Source organism: Aplidium turbinatum, chromosome 9 (genome assembly GCF_918807975.1).
Source record: "Aplidium turbinatum chromosome 9, kaAplTurb1.1, whole genome shotgun sequence".
Lineage (NCBI taxonomy): Eukaryota > Metazoa > Chordata > Ascidiacea > Aplousobranchia > Polyclinidae > Aplidium > Aplidium turbinatum.
Genome location: NC_137480.1, coordinates 5,917,671 through 5,930,604, shown reverse-complemented (window position 1 = coordinate 5,930,604; position 12,934 = coordinate 5,917,671). Strand labels below are relative to the sequence as shown.

At 38.9% G+C, this 12,934-nt stretch overlaps 1 long non-coding RNA gene across 2 annotated transcripts; it reads right to left on the bottom strand.

Annotated features, from left to right (window-relative positions):
• Window positions 1-553: 553 nt before the first annotated feature.
• LOC145776923 (uncharacterized) lies at window positions 554-2,157 on the bottom strand. Of its 2 annotated transcripts, XR_014290290.1 has the most exons (4): window positions 2,092-2,157; window positions 1,344-1,472; window positions 942-1,060; window positions 554-662 (listed from the first exon to the last, which is right to left on the bottom strand). It is a non-coding gene; the product is annotated as an uncharacterized LOC145776923 (long non-coding RNA). The 2 variants fall into 2 exon arrangements; XR_014290289.1 differs by lacking the exon at window positions 2,092-2,157 and having other exon boundaries at window positions 1,344-1,674.
• Between the last annotated feature and the right edge of the window lie 10,777 nt (window positions 2,158-12,934).

Sequence of the window (12,934 nt, the reverse complement as noted above, 5' to 3'; positions counted from 1 at the left end):
TGGCTTCTGCATCTTGCCAACGTTGGCAAAATGTTTTATGCACCATTTGGATGCATCTGGCCAGCGTTGGCATCTTCATCTTGCCACCGTTGGCGTCTGCATCTAGCCAACGTCGACTTCTGCATCTTGCCAACGTTGGTTTTTGTATCTTGCCAACGTTGGCAAAATGTTTTATGCACCATTTTGCTTCATCTTGCCAACGTTGGCATCTGTATCTGGCCAACGTTGGCAAGATGGCTTGTGCACCATTTTGCTTCATCCGGCGCCTAAATTCTGGTTGACTTTTATGCACCATGACGCTGCTTCATCTGACCTATTGACTATTGTGCTGCCCGCGCTTTGACCAAGGTTGGCCACGCTAAGCAAGCTGGTGCATAAAACATCTGAATTGCATTGGCATCTACATTTGCCAAACGTCTCTGTACCTAAACCTCGCTCATCACCAAAAGTTTATTGTTGAACCTAGCTAATCCTTGGGCAAAAGAACAGCAGCAAAACGGATTTATAAGCAACACTACTCCCTTTGTGACAAAGCAAAGCAACAGTCGAGCTTCGTATATTTTCACATTTATTAGAAACAAGCCACATCAAATCGTATTGATAGATGGAGATTCATTGCACATCATCAGCTTTTTCTTATGTATCTTTATCATTCTGAATTCCTGCAAATGAAACAAAAATATCTAATTCAAAAGGGCTGTTTGGCAACAGTGTAGGATTTTGATCAGTTGTCGTCCAGGATAATACGAAGTTAATTGACAATCTGCAATATCAATGTAATATCCCTTTCTCCAACGTGCGTGACAAAAAACTTATCATTCGATTCTGCGCCACGCAGAGCGATAATCAAGTTCCAATACATTCTAATTGCGTGTACAGTAGTTATTCAACAACTAAAGCAACACATTCGCTGTTGTCTTTCAAACATATAACAAGCTCACCAAAAGTTAGTTTTTGCCGTTTTCGGCCACCTTGCCTGTCCTTCCAATTTCGACATCACTCTGAAACTCTTCCTCAATTTGCTGCATGGCAGCAGCTTTGTCGTGCGCCATCACCATGTCTAATCATGAAAGTAAAAAAAGAAGTGTTAAATCAGTATATAAATGCCGACATAGCCTACTAACCACCATGTTCGTTGTTCACATCAATGCGAGTACACCACTAAAACATTTTTATACATTACTCAATATATTTCACAATTACATCATAGATTAATAAAATGAGCAAAATGGCATAGTTATGACATAATCATTTAGTCATAGTAGAAACATTTATCCGTAGTCACCAAGAACAACCTTTTTCAGATTCTTTTTTAAACAATCAAACGAGTGCTTAGACTTTACCATGTTTTTTTTTTCTTTCTTTGTTCTCGACATGACTTGAACTGTGTTGTGTTCGATAATAATAGTTGGAATAAGTCCACTGATACAATCGCTTGCATTTTTGCCAACAACTTGACTTAAATTTGCCACCTGCAAAATGTAAATCGAATGTAATGACAGGGGTTTCATCCATCATATTAAAAAGCTTCAGCACTTGTTACAGAAATTTTCGACTGTTACAAATGACAGCCAACGTTTAAAGTTTATTTTGGGATTCCAGTCGTCTGTTGTGTTGCGTATGTAGGTCGCAGTGTAGGCTACTGTAGGCTATGTTGTCGCAATGGGCGCAAAATAAAACATGTTATTATTATTATTATTATTCAGTTGACGGCAATGAAAGCTACATTTGCAAATACTCTACAACCATCACAGACCTATCCACACGACATAAAAATACAAACACATTCAAGCAGTCAGGCAAACACTGCCGGAGCAGCAAAATCAAAGATTGAGTAAAACCCTACACATGTTGTGGGACATCACAAGCTCTGTTACTTTGCTGATATTTTCTTAGCACTCATCTATGAGCACTGGCACTAAATTCGTCACGAGAATATTTCATATGAAAGTTTTCCGTTGGTCATTGAGTTTTATAACTTTCTCTAAATTGAGTTTTATAACTTTCTTTAAATTGTGTAAACGTAGCCTAGTGACAAAAACGACTTTACACAATTATTTCAGGTTCAATGAATAAAAGACTTTCACTTACCAGGTTTTCATACACAGTGTCGTAAGTCATTCCTATTGTTTCATTTTGATCATTTCTAAAACTTCTTTCGGCCATAATATCTCAATTGAATTCGATTTTTTATATTTTCGATGCAAGAAGCGAAAATTCCTCTTAGCGCTGTTCACATAAGCATTGTGCTTTCGGCTCTCCACGTAATTGTGTATTGCACACAACCGCCATGTTTGAACAGTCGAAGTGAATCGAGTGACGTCATAATCCCTTTAGCAAAGGATTAAGTCATGGCCTTTGTCTTCCTTCATCAAAAAAAAACAATTTCTTCTGCTAAATTGCATCTCCTCACGTTGATATAACACATCGCCGCATTCTAAAGCTTTGTTGCCTATTTCACTTCAATGCGTCATATTGCCCAGTCAAAGTTTAAGTAGTGACGTCATAATGGAGTTTTCACAACAATTATTGTGCCTGCAGTATTGTTCTATGCACCACGGGAGAAGAAAAAACGATTCGCCGGATCGTTGAAAGTAAAAGTAGCGATCGTTTTGTGAAATCTCGCTTCAAGAAATTGAGGAGAGATTTCGACGCAACATGACTGCTCCTGAAGCTGGCCTATTGTGCAAGCTTTGCTAGATTTAAAGTAAAGACGCCCCTTTGTTGGCTACACGAAAATCTCATCCACGTGGTCAAAATCAGACAGTGAGCGAGACTGCTCTCAGAACACAATCAATAAGTGATAGCGCATCAATCGATTTTTTTACATTGATTCAGCGTCTGCAGACAGGTCAGCAGAGCGGCGGCAGTGCAGCCGCAACTCAATGATCACCACAATCATGCTGCTGTGCTGTGTCGAGCGCTACCAAACATCAACAAGTGAATTCGATTAAGCTTACAAGTTGTTTTAAATTTTCTTGAACTGCACGCAAATTTTGCGGTTAGTCCTGAAAAAATGTTTTCAAAAATATTACAACACATTTTAGTACAGTTAAACTTGAAAATTAAAAAAGCTTTTGTTGAACACAAGAAAAAAATGAAGACCTGGCAACTTGAATTAGCAACCACGTTTTTAAGTTTATCGCTTGTTAGTTACCTTACCAACGTCTGCAGACGTTGAATCAATGTAAAACGAACGGATTATGCTAGTTGGGTATTGGAGGCGCCAAAGCCTAAACTTTCTGGAAGTGCCCTCTGAATCACAAGACATTTATTGCACTAAATTATCTGAAGCAATTGAAAATGAACAAACGATTTTTATCATGGCGTTGTTGGTACAAGAATGCGGTATGCTAAAGAAACTGTGTTTCTCCGCTAAACCACATGAGTCATTTCGTTAAAGAATCATTTTATTGTTGGCTATTAATATTTTCAAAAAATAAATCAAGTGAAACTGAAATGAAGTAGCCAACGTTGCAATTGTTTATTTTGTAGAAACGTGTCGGGCTAATGGAAACTTTAAACTGTTTGGGTATCAAGCACGTAATCGCGTTCGTGTTTTGTTGCTCCTGCCTTTTTCTAGACCTCTGCTCCGTTTGGCATAAACAAACTTGGCAAACTGTTGGCTACACTTCTGACCAACCCTGGTCTTAAATATTCATAGTATAGCCTACTTGTACGGTATTATAAAAACAATAACAGCATTGATAGCCTATTATAAAAATGCAAAATTGTAGCAAAATGATGGTATACATTTGCATAATTTTAAAGAAAACACCGAAATTGTTATGAATTGGCACAATGCGGGCAATGCTTCTGACCGATGTTAGCCAACCACACAACTGTGTTTTGAAGAAATACCACATGAAAAGAGGTTTGCGTTAGTAATTTTAAAGATTTAAACAAATAAGCCTGAAATAAAATCTTTTAGACCTTTTTGAACACAAAATAAGAAATAAGTTATTGAAATTGATGGCGTATTGTTGGCAACATGTTGGACATAATTGCCAATCTTGTGCCCTCACATCCAGCATATAGCCGACATTGCAATTGTTTATTTTGTGGAAACGCGTAGGGCAAATGGAAACTTAAACTGTTTCAGTATCAAGCATGGAATCACGTTCGCGTTTCTGTTGCTCCTACCTTTTTCTAGACTTCTGCTTCGTTTGGCATAAACAAACTGAAATGAAACTATTTTGTTGGCAAACCGTTGGCTACACTTCTGACCAACGCTGGTCTTAAATATTCATAGTATACTTGTACGGTATTATAAAAACAATAACAACATTGATAGCCTATTATAAAAATTTAAAATTGTAGCAAAATGATGGTATACATTTGCATAATTTTAAAGAAAACACCGAAATTGTTATGAATTGGCACAACGCTGGCTATGCTTCTGACCGATGTTAGCCAACCACACAACTGTGTTTTGAAGCAATACCACATGAAAAGAGGTTTGTGTTAGTAATTTTAAAGATTAAAACAAATAAACCTGAAATAAAATCTTTTAGACCTTTTTGAACGCATAATAAGAAATAAGCTATTGAAATTGATGGCGTATTGTTGGCAACATGTTTGATTGATTGATTGATTGAATTTTTATCCTCGGACTGGGAAAGCTTCTTGCAGAGCTTAATCCTGGCAGTTTCGCATACTTGTAGAGGCTTTGAATCACTGACGCAGACCCGGTCACCGAGATTGACAGAGTGAAGTTTCCGATTGTTGAAGTCTTGTTGCCGGGGAACTATTCCATCCATTAGATGCCGCTGAATGGAGAGCAGTCCTTAACGTGCGTTGCTCAAGCGCACACCTCGAGAGTCGAACCAGCGCCGCTTGATCTTGAAGCTTCTTCGTTCCAGAAGTGACGCGCTAACCAATTAAGCTATCGGGGCGGACATAATTGCCAATCTTGTGCCCTCACATCCAGCATATAGCCGACATTGCAATTGTTTATTTTGTGGAAACGCGTAGGGCAAATAGAAACTTAAACTGTTTCAGTGTCAAGCCCGGAATCACGTTCGCGTTTCTGTTGCTCCTACCTTTTTCTAGACTTCTGCTTCGTTTGGCATAAACAAACTGAAATGAAACTACTTTGTTGGCAAACCGTTGGCTACACTTCTGACCAACGCTGGTCTTAAATATTCATAGTATACTTGTACGGTATTATAAAAACAATAACAACATTGATAGCCTATTATTAAAATCTAAAATTGTAGCAAAATGATGGTATACATTTGCATAATTTTAAAGAAAACACCGAAATTGTTATGAATTGGCACAACGCTGGCAATGCTTCTGACCGATGTTAGCCAATCACACAACTGTGTTTTGAAGCAATACCACTTGAAAATAGGTTTGTGTTAGTATTTTTAAAGTTTAAAACAAGTAAACCTGAAATAAAATCTTTAAGACCTTTTTGAATGCATAATAGGAAGTATTGAAATTGTTGGCGTAATGTTGGCAATGTTGGCAACATGTTGGACAAAATTGCCAGCCTTGTGCCAACATACCCAGCATATAGCCAACGCTGGCCCAGCAATCAATGTTTGCTGGGTACATCTAAGAGAAATAAATAAATGAATTTGAAAATTTTAATTAAAGCTGTACAAGCGACACTTCTCAATAGCACCATCAACAACTGACACACGAATTCAATGCAGGATGCACAAATTGGCGGGGGACAGATCACATGATATGCACAACACAAAACACTAAATAATAGTAAATAATAGTTTTATTGAAGCCTGATGCTTGTTATTGCGCATAGATGTCTAATTCTGCAGTAAAATGTTGTATGGTGTGCAATACGCCTAAGCAAACATCACGCGTTTTGCCCAAGACAAAAGGGGTCCGGAGTGAGAGGGGGGCCCGGAATGACTCTTCGTACCCCTAGTGAAAATTTCTCTCAGAGGCCCTGTGCCGGGCCGCAACTTTCCAAAAGGTACCATTAAAAATCCCCTTTGAGAAACAAAAGAAAAACGCAAATCATAGTTAAATTAAGTCATCGGTTTGGCATCGGCTGACTTGGCGCAGAGGGTTAGGGCGGTGATAGGCTAGTCATTTCATTGACGTGGGTTTGATTCCCACTACTGCTATTGCTCTTTTTTCTTCTGTAATTACCAAACAAGCTTCAAAGGAGATTTTTTAATGGTACCTTTTGGAAAGTTGCTGCCGGGCCCCCCAGCATGACATGTGATATCTCTTGACTTGTGATTTGTGATATCTCACAAATCACAAGCAAAATTTGCAGTGCGCGTTAATCCACAAGGCCAATGCATACATGGTGTTCCGCACAGTGTTTTTATTTTATAACCAGATTTGTTTAAAAAATAATGCAAAGAACACATTAGGTTAAAGTATTAACACTCCATTATTTCACAAAGAATGCAGTATTGTAGTGGTGTTTACGACTTTAAATTCACAGATACATACTAGTTATACCATAGATATCTTACATTATAGATATGCAACTCAGCAATCGTGGAATTATCGTCTCGCTCGACTGACTTTAGGGACACAATCAACAATCAAGGTTGCCAGCTTGGCTAGCGTATCTGTGGTAGGCTATTATTGTACGGTTTGGGCTTGGCGAGGATGGTGGCTTTTGAGCTCCTTTGGAATATTTTGTTTGGCGTATATTTCAAGTTTTCACAGAATAGCCTACTATGAAAAATCAAGACAATAATCTTTCTTCACGTAGGTTATGCAACTTCTGTTTCATGATCGTTGGAACTTTCATTTAAGCTTATTTCCAGTGACTCATTAAAGCTTGTTGTAGGCAGTTTACAAACCTGAGATAGAGGGGCGCCGGAACAATTTTAGGACGAGAGTTTTAGGATGAGATATAGCGATAATGCTGGGCAACTCATTCGTTTTCCCGCTATTAGCCATGAAAGTCGAAATGTGAGACAGATGAATAATTGCAATAGCTTGAACAAGAAACGAAAGGTAAATTTCACATTCATAGCATCACAATCTGCTGCAAAGTATAAAATGTGTCCACGGGATAATTTGTGTGGGCCTACTGTAGGCTATAGGCCCTATAATTTGGCTATTTGCAGTAGCTTACATGACCTTAAAAGGGCACCATTGCTCCCCATTCAGAGAAAATTTGAGGGCAGGGGGCATCCTCCCCCCTGCTGAGACAGCTTCATTAGCATCACGGATCCAACCGCCAAACCAAGACAATTTTAATGTTTGGTACACACCATAACTAGGCTACCAAATGCTGTAGCACAGCTTTCGGTAGCCAGCAGTAACTTTCATTTTGGTAACACTCAGTAAATTAATTGAATAAAACTTCAGCTTGTCCTGGAACTACAGCTCCAAAAAAGGTCTTTACTTACTTATCAATGGTTGACAGCCTTTTTGTTAGGCATTGTCGGAAATTTTCAGGGGTTGTCAGGCATTGTAGAGTAGCTACTTTCAAGCATTGTCTAGGATTTCCAGGCATTGTCGAACATTATCAGTGGTTGACGGGGTTGTTAGGCACCCGTAAACCGGGGCTACTTTGAACGCCAGGGTAACTTTGAACATTTTTTTTTATTTTGTTTGTTCATTGCATGTTTACCTAAAAACGTATCTTCGCTTATTTTATTTTTCTGTTTAGCAGTCAGTTTGTAAATAGTGTATGGTAAACTATTTCTGAAAACCCTTTCTGTTCGAAAAAACAGAAGATTGCTGCTTTGAGACTATTTTGCTTTCAACCTCGATTTTGAGGGAAATAATCAGTTTTGGCATGGTAAGAATACTTCATTGTGTGTCTGAGTGGTTTTAACGCTTTTGGGAAAGACCTTCTTATCAATTGCAGGGCAAGTCATAAGCAAGTTATATCAATATGCAGATCGAGTTTTTTTGTAGTAGTTTTGGAATGCTTGGGTCATATGCCAGATGGGGTTACTTTGAACAGTATTCTGGGGTTACTTTGAACGTCAAAAGTGGATTTCGAAAATGCGGTATTCATCCTTTCTATCCGCAAAAACTGTTGGATCGGCTTCCAGACTATGATTTGAATGAAAATGGCGATGCCAGTACCGGTACCGACACAGCTCGCAGAGTGTCAGATGCAGTTCTTAGAGTGCTCAGAATGATGTGGGTGTGGATGAGGACAGACCAAAGAAGAGAAGAAAGAAGATCAATGTCATTCCAGGGAATGAATTCCAGAATACGAAGAGCAACAGTTTCCCGGTAAAGTGACAAGTGTTGAGAGCAAAGGAGCGGTGGTATCGACATTAACAGAGTGCAATCGAAATGGATGGAGATGGCCCCAAACCAAAGATGAGATGCTCTATGAGTGGAATGATGTTGTCAAAGTACAGCCCAAAGCCATTCCTCTCAATAACAGAAATATTCTTCGATTTCCTGACTTAGAATACATGTGGGGAAAGTAGTTGCAAAACCGATGCTAATATGAACTGTTTTGAGTCCCATTTCTTGTTTTCCTGTAGCATCATAATTGCTATTGCCAATTCGTGTACCAGTTCGTGTAAATATGTTCTCCTCAGTGAAATATGTTGCTTCTTGTCAATATACTACGGTACCGATATCAAAAAGGTTTTTTAAAAACTTTCAATGCGTTTAAAGTAACCTCATATACAGCCAAATTTGAACAAACGTAAACAGTTCACGTCTGTTCAAAGTAACCCCGAATACGGGGTTACTTTGAACACCGACAATTTTCTAAAAAAAGCGGTTAAGATAGAGATTAAAACTGAATGTTGTTTGTGCTATTTAGAGACCTAGTTGGTCCCCCTAACATATTGCAATTTAGCGCGGATATGTTAAGAAACCGCTGATGCACTTCATTTTGAAGTCAATTCAAGGGTTGTCGAGCATTTTCAGGGGTTGTCAGGCATTGTAGAGTAGCTACTTTCAGGCATTGTTGGGAATTTCCAGGCATTGTCTAGGATTTCCAGGCAATGTCGATCAATATCAGTGGTTGACAGGTTTGGTAGTCATTATGGAACATTTTCAGGCATTGTCGAACATTTTCAGGGATTGTCGAACATTTTCAGGGGTTGTCGAGCATTTTCAGGGATTGTCAGGCATTGTCGGTAATTTCAAGGCATTGTCTAGGATTTCCAGGCATTGTCAATGCTAGACAACCCCTGAAAATGTTCGACAATGCCTGACAAACCCGTCAACCACTAATAATGATCAACAATGCCTGGAAATCCTAAACAATGCCTGGAAATTCCCAACAATGCCTGAAAGTAGCTACTCTACAATGCCTGACAACCCCTGAAAATGCTCGACAATCTCTGAAAATGCTCGACAATGCCTAAAAATGTTCCATAATGACTACCAAACCTGTCAAACACTGAATGTCACGATTTCTTTCTATCTCTTACCAGGAAAAAGACTTGGAAAGATTCAATGACGTAGTTTGATGGGTCAACCGAAAAGCAGTCAATTAAATGTCGAATAATTCTACTAGCGAAATGATAATCTGACTTCTTGAAGAACTTTAACGAACGGCTTCTCAAATAACTCTAATTTCTGCATCAACTACCAATCCACAACTCATAGCACAACTCTCATAATCAACTCATAATAATCACCATAATAATCATAATCTCAGAATAAACATTACACAAACTACACCACTATTTATAGTTGGTTGTTCAGTCCAGTAACATCGAGAAGGTTACGTAACGTCACATTGTTCTGTCAAGTTGCAATAAATGTCAACAAGCAGAAGCTTATAGAAGTCTAAAGAATGTCACGTTCGCAAGAAGATTCTTACATAATAACGATTTCGTAATCAGAGGTCCATTCGTAAACAACCTTGTGACATCATGACAAACGATATTGGCAATTGTGAAAACAACAGAACGTTCCAGATACAGAATAATCTAGAATTACGTTGCAGAACAACGACTTCACAATTAGAGGTTACTACTGGTCATTGACCGATAATAACATACGGCTCAAGAATTCCATAATGAAAACAGCACATTCTGTCAAGACGCAAAGCAGCCCGACGCGAGGCTTTGCACATTGATTGTGACACTGATATTGATCGACAATGCCTGGAAGTCTTAGACAATGCCTGGAAATTCCCAACAAATGTCTGAAAGTAGCTACTCTACAATGCCTGACAACCCCTGAAAATGCTCGACAATCCCTGAAAATGTTCCATAATGACTACCAAACCTGTCAAACACTGATATTGATCGACAATGCCTGGAAATCTTAGACAATGCCTGGAAATTCCCAACAAATGTCTGAAAGTAGCTACTCTACAATGCCTGACAACCCCTGAAAATGCTCGACAATCCCTGAAAATGTTCGACAATTCCTGAAAATGTTCCATAATGACTACCAAACCTGTCAAACACTGATATTGATCGACAATGCCTGGAAATCCTAGACAATGCCTGGAAATTCCCAACAATGCCTGAAAGTAGCTACTCTACAATGCCTGACAACCCCTGAAAATGCTCGACAACCCCTGAATATGTTCGATAATGCCTGAAAATGTTCGACAATGCCTCACAAGCCTGTAAACCACTGATAATGATCGACAATGCCTGGAAATCCTACACAATGCCTAGAAATTCCCAACAATGCCTGAAAGCAGTTAGCCTACTCTACAATACCTGAAACCCCTGAAAATGTTCGACAACCCCTGAAAATGCTCCACAACCCCCCAAAAATCCGACAATGCCCGACAATGCCTGACAATGCCCGACAATGCCTGACAATGGGTATTTAGAGGTACCCTCTGTGACTGTGATTTGTTTTCAATCGCCAGAATCTCCATAAAGCAGTCCATGCGGAACGAGAATGTGACGTCATCACAAGCAATCCATACGTCAACTTGAAAACGAAGAAAGTTTTATTTAAACAAAAACCAAAAAAATATATTAAAAATAAAGTTGTTTTGCTGTGCCAAGTTTGAAGTCAATGCATACAGCCATAGCTACGCTGTTAGCCTTCAAACATCGTTACGCACCACTGAGTTGCATATCTATATATAAGATATATATGGTTATACACAAAGATAAAACCGTTGCGTTGCCAGATAAAGAATTCTGCCCTAATTTGAGGAAAAGTTTGTAGCTGTTCAAAACAAAAACTTGTATTTTGGAAATTTTTTTTAGTCCTGGGCAAAGATCAAAACCCTAACCTTATTTCTAACTCTAACCCTTACCTTAACCCTTCTTAACTTTAATCCTAACTCTGATTGTAACCATAGCAATAGCTGTGTAAAAATAGCCACTTTGAAGATAAAAATGGCAACACTATCCGGCATGGCTGACATATCATTCCATATGTGTGCATAGGCTACAAATTTACATTAACATACAATATCATTTCTGACGTTAAAATCTGCAGAGACTAGGGAGAAAACTTGGATGAATGTATTGCTATTGTTCATGACATTAAGAAATACCAACTTCATTTCAGGATCTATAGGCTGCTTCTTATTTTTACTCCTTTAGTTTTCCTTGCTTGTTTGAGTGAAACTGCATTCATGCACGATTGAGGGTCACTTTCTCTTCATTTCTACAGCAAGTGGTCAGTAGCCTACTCACTAGATATGTATATACAACTAAAATTTTGCCAGTTCAACATGATTACACATAACTGTCACTGCTTGCTTGTGTCATAAATTGACAAGATGTCAGAAAAATGCATGGAATACCTTCTGTGTAATGACTGTAACCTAACCTGATCAATCAATTGCTTATTAAAACATACACACACACCCAAATATTCACATTAAAGCACCCAAACTAACACTGCAGTTAAAACATTGAACTAAACTGAAATATTCATTTACACTGCAGTCTGCAATAGGTTATGTGTTTTCTCTAGTTTTAAAAAAAAAAGAATACCTACCCGTGATCAGTGGCGTAGCTAGGGGGGGGGGGGCGGACCGCCCCGGGCGGCACGTCTGGGGGGCGGCACTTTCAGACAGGACGTTTTGTTTTTTTTGTTGATAATGCAAAAGTACACGGAAAATAAAAGCAAACAGAATGGCAACGTTCAAAACAGTGGCGTAGCCAAGGGGGAGGAGGGGTCTGGGGGTTACAGCCCCCCTTTGGAACGCATGTGACGTCACGATATTGAGAATGATGCTTTCAGTCTCTATGTCTCTAAAACAAAGTTTGCCTAATTTTAAACGAAACTCCATTAAAAGAGCGAGTTTTGCCAATACCAAACATTCAAATATCTCAGCAAGGAATTAGCAACAAGAAAACATAGAGACTTAGCTTTATTAAGTTACCAAAAAATTCCCAAGAAAACATGATCTTATCCATTTGCTATGCCACCGGACAGCACCATTTTACAGGAATATTTATACCAGGGGAATTATACGCACATTTTTGTTGAAAATGCTCTCAGAATGCACCAAATCCAAAGTAATTTTTCAAAATTTTCTGGGAGAGGCCCCCCAGACCCCCCGCCGCTGGGTGTCGTCTTTGACGAGGACGCCGTCGGGCTTCGCCCGCCAGCCCTTAAAACCCCCTCTTTCAAAACTACTGGCTACGCTATTGGTTCAAAACATACAATAATTCCACTTTAAGTCAATTAAAAAAATTTCATTTTCACATGCTTTTACTTGAAGGGGGCGGCAAAATCTGAATCCGCCCCGGGCGGCACATTCCCTAGCTACGCCACTGCCCGTGATGGGCCCAATCGAAATATGAAACTAATATATTATATAAAAAATAATATTTTATGCAAAATCGACCTAAGCACGCAAATTTAAACATTTTGTCAGGCCCCCCTGAAAGCAAAAAACTGAAAATTCTGTACCGGTAGTCTTAAAAAAGAGCATAGCCTACTCATGAAGGGGGCCAATTGAAATACAAAACTAATCAAAATACTAAACTAATACGCAGTAAAAAACAATATTTTATGCAAAATCGACCTGAGCACACAAATTTAAACATTTTGTCGGGCCGTTGAACTTAAAAAA